Source organism: Nicotiana attenuata, unplaced genomic scaffold, assembly GCF_001879085.1.
Source record: "Nicotiana attenuata strain UT unplaced genomic scaffold, NIATTr2, whole genome shotgun sequence".
Classification (NCBI taxonomy): Eukaryota; Viridiplantae; Streptophyta; class Magnoliopsida; order Solanales; family Solanaceae; genus Nicotiana; species Nicotiana attenuata.
In genome coordinates, this window is record NW_017670685.1 from 327,285 (window position 1) to 331,910 (window position 4,626).

Consider the following 4,626-nt stretch of genomic DNA (forward strand, 5'->3'; position numbering starts at 1 on the left):
TGCAAATGCTCAAAATAACCAGTCGGGTCGTTACAGTTATCATCCAAGAAGCAAGAAAGCAAATTCCCCTACCCACTTTATTGAAACAATTTCATCTACAATTAATTCCAATTCCAATTACCGTTGTTTTAAGTCTAAAGCACACGGCCCATTGATACCGACCTTTAATTCTAAACAAATCTTATTCAACTAATCTATTTAGCAAAGTAGCTTGAAACATACAAGTGGCATCTAAAGCCATAATTGTTACGGCTAAATTGTAGTTGTAAAGTTAACAAAGAGAAACAGAAAATCAACATAGCATCAGAGCTGTCACACCTCCTTTTTCCCCGAGAGATAGTGAGTTTTTCCAATTAAAGTGACATCAAGCAAAATGAGATTATTTAATTAATTTAGAGTCGCCACTTTGAATAATTTATGGTGTCCCAAGTCACCGGTTTATTTTAATTTCCAAATCGAGAAAATTTGACTCTGTTTTAAAGTTTGCAAAAACCAGAAGACCGGGTAAGGAATTCTGTTAACCCGCGAGAAGGTGTGAGGCACTCCCGAGTTTCGTGCTTTTAGCATGGTCGCTCAACTATTAATATTTGACCTAATTATCTGATTTAATATATATTCAAAACCTATTGTGCATTTTTAACTTCTAATCGCTTTCAATTAATTTAATCGCCTTTTAGTATTTATGGAGTTTATTTGAACAAGTCGCGATGCCGCGTGATGTCGCCCAAGTTCACACCTCAAATTGGGGTTGTGAAGCGGTCGATGCAATTATAATTACCCAACTAGGAGTCGGGATCGATTCCCCAAGGAGCGTAGGTGGGATTAGGTATATACTCGGACTAAGCTTATAATGTGTCCAAAATGCACTTCCACATATTTTGTTGTTTTTGTCAACTTCTTAATTTATCTATTGCTTGCAAATATAAAAATAGAGAATGATATTTTTGGTGTTGTTTTTCAAGTTGTAAAAGATCTAGGGCTGTGACTTCCACCTAGGTGGTTGCCTAACGGATTGTGGACTTTAGAGCGAGTTTCATTTGTCAAGGCGTAATATAGCACTCAACACACAACTACTCACTCAATACCTCTCGATAATGGAGCGGTTTGGCCCAATTTGTCTTTCTCAAGCCCAAATGGGTGATTCACAAAATAGTTGATAGATGTTCAAATCGGGTTTTACTATCTCTAGATTCGACCCTTTAATTGAGACTATTAATTTCTTGAGTTCACCCCAATTTCTTGTTAGCCAAGTTTCCCTAGACTCAATCTCTCTTTCTCAAGTAGAGACTAAGTCAATTAAGCATGAATCTATATTTGCAACCATTAATTCTTAAATTAAAGCAAGAACTAGGCTTTATATCACACATCCAACCTTAAATAAGCCCTAAATCAAACACCTATTAGGTACCCACACTAGGGTTGGGTCACGACCCTAGCTAGAAATTTAGCTACTCATAGATAAAAATAAAGAAATTAAAAAAGAAAAGAAGATTAAACTCATATTAGAGGATAAATAGATAAAAATCTAATGTAAATTAGACAAGCTATTGTAAAATTTCCTAAACCAGTAAAATAAAAACGACAATCTATTTTCTGAAGTTCAAACTTAACCTAAATTCGTCAAAAAAGACTATTTATGCACAGCTGAAATTTTTGGACAAAATTGCCTTTTCTGAGGTTCTGCGGCCACACAATTTAGTGTGCGGTCCGCACTTTGATGCAGGTCTTGACAGGAGGGACTTCTGCAGCAGCACAATTCAGTGTGCGGTCCGCACTTTGATGCAGGTCTTGATAGGAGGGACTTCTGCAGCCGCACAATTCTGCATTGCGGCTGCACTTCTTCAATTCTGCGGACCCCACATTTCTGAGTGTGGCCGCACTCTTAAGTTCTGCGACCGCACAATTATAGTGCAGTCCGCACTTCTTGATGGACTAAGACTGGGAACTCTCTGATCTTCAACATCTGTGGCCGCATAATTATTGTGCGGTCCGCACTTTGTAAAGTTTTTCTGACAGAGGTTCTTCGTGATCTGCTGCCGCGGCAGAATTCTGTGGTCCGCATTTTGTCCTTTTTGCTTGGTTTTAGTCCTTGTCCAACAATACTCCTTCTTGAGTCAAATTTCATCATTTTGGCTTATTTTTCAATACTCCTGCAAGAAATCATATTTTATCAGTTTTTGGGAATACCTTTTAATATTTTTGAGCTAAAACGAAGTAAAAAGGTGCAAATAAGTAGTCAAAATCCCCACTTATCACTGCGCATTCGCTGTTTTTGTACATATTGCAAACCGCGCCACGTGAAATGCACCGCAATTTACAGCATATTTATTTTTATTATTATTTGAAGTTATGGTCGAGTCACGTGAAACGCGCACTTGAATTGGGATTACGTATCATGACTATGCCACGAGAACCGTACTCATAGTATGATGATTTATTATTAATCGCGCCTAAAGCAAGCTACCATATTTGTGATTTATTTCCTAATCTAATGTGAGATTATTGTGGGGTCACATGAGTGATGGATACTTGTGTTGGAGAGTGTAGAATTCAATAACAGGGGTTATTAAACTTATTTTAAAAAAAAATGTATTTGAAATTAGAGTTAGTGTTGCAACTTACCAATTTTGTGCTCAATGGCTTGCTAATGTTTCTGGTATGTTTTAACTATAATTATCTAAAGACATGAAAGATAGGCTAGCTAAAGGTAGACCCAATTGAACTTAAAGAAAGATCCATTCTCGTTATCATCCAAGATGCAAGAAAGCAAATTCCCCTACCCACTTTATCAAACAATTTCATCTACAATTAATCCCAAATCCAATTACCCGTTGTTTTAAGTTTAAAGCACACGCCCCATTGATATGACACCGATTTAATTCTAAACAAATCTTATTCAACTAATCTATTTAGCAAAGTAGCTTGAAACATACAAATGTCATCTAAAGTCATAATTGTTACGGCTAAATTGTAGTTGTAAAGTTAACAAAGAGAAACTGAAAATCAACATAGCATCACAAAAATTTTCAAACTAAGAAGGAATCACCACATAAACGTGCAAATAATGCACCATTAATATACAACCAGTAACGTTAACCAACTACGCAATGCACGAAATAAAGATCTAAGAGTAGAAATAGACCTTAAGTGAAGCAATTTCAGATTTGTAATTATATGAAGAAACTCGTGCAAAGGAATGCAGCGTCGATAAACTCGCCGGAAACTGGACTAGAAGTCAGAACCTACGATCTTCTTTTAAACCAGAACCTCGAACAAAACCGACTCGTCGGATCCTTTGAAGGAATTCGAGTACTCGACTAATTTTCGCCGGAGTTTGGACTGAAAGTTCAAAGATGTATATATGAAGAAGAAGAAGAAGGAAACTGGAGAAAGGAAACTTAAAACAAAGCACTTCCTTTTTATAAGAAAACAAAAAATTCACATCAGATTATATTACCAAAGAGTGAAGACTAGCAAAAATGAATTAATACACTATCTATTTTTGGGGTTGATGTGGTAGGTTGGGGATGGCATATTCTTTCTTTGGAGAGGAGGCCGTGTGTCTCTTTAGGTGGTGGGCGACTGACATATCACGATCCAATTACTCCCTCCGTAAAAAATCGTGACGGCATCTAGTCTTTATGACTAGGTAAGCCTAACACTTTGCGGAAATGAATTAAAAGCATGAACATTAACTACTAACAGTAACAAATATCTAATAAGCAGTTGAATGCCACTCGGCATATACGATTATCACCTCTGAAATGTACCAAACAATTCTCAAAACCCGAAATACCGCAAGTCACAAGGTACTTAGAAGTCTTAACTGTTCTATACATCATTTCTACAGAAAGAAGGAAAAATGAACATAGGGGAAATAGAGGGGGACTCCGAGGATCTGAGGGAGCGGGCAGATGTACCTTGAAGTCTCCAATAAGCAGCAGCGACTGCAACTAGTGATGAGGCTGATAAGATGAACCTGGATCTGCACATGAAAAACATGTGCAGGAAAGGACATGAGTACACCACAACGGTGCCCAGTAAGTGCCAAGCCTAACCTCGGTCGAGTAGTGACGAGATCAGGTCAGGGCCCTACTGGTAAAATTATAGTGAAATAAGACAGAATGAGATATCACTGTTAAAAATAAATACAGAAATCTAGTAGGAATAGAATCGTAGAAAAACAACAGCTAAGAACACAGAGATCACAACAGGGAACTCCTGGGATACCGTCCCGTAGTCCCAAACGTAAATGTGCAGGGGGATCTCCCGGAATACCGTTCCGTAGTCCCAAAGTAAATATGCAGTGCTGTGGGATCTCCCGAAATATCGTTCCGTAATCCGAAAGTAAATATGCAGTACAGAGGGATCTCCCGAAATACCGTTTCGTAGTCCCAAAGTAAATATGTAGCTCAACCAATATAAATAACAGATACAGCAAGAAAACCTACAGTTTCGACTAAGTTCAAGTCAAGGAAAATAGGTAATTTCACTAAGCATGCTGCACAGAGTTCAGATAGGCAGTTAAAACACGTAGGCATGCTAATCTAGACAAAACAGGATAATTACACATGCTAGTGTAGTTCAAATAAGGAAAAACGGGTTATGACTTAGTGAAAAATGGAG

At 37.7% G+C, this 4,626-nt stretch overlaps 1 long non-coding RNA gene across 1 annotated transcript; it reads right to left on the reverse strand.

The window, feature by feature from the left end:
* Positions 1–1,573: 1,573 nt before the first annotated feature.
* Positions 1,574–3,512, reverse strand: LOC109242291. Its single transcript, XR_002070373.1, has 2 exons — positions 3,143–3,512; positions 1,574–2,150 (listed from the first exon to the last, which is right to left on the reverse strand). It is a non-coding gene; the product is annotated as an uncharacterized LOC109242291 (long non-coding RNA).
* Between the last annotated feature and the right edge of the window lie 1,114 nt (positions 3,513–4,626).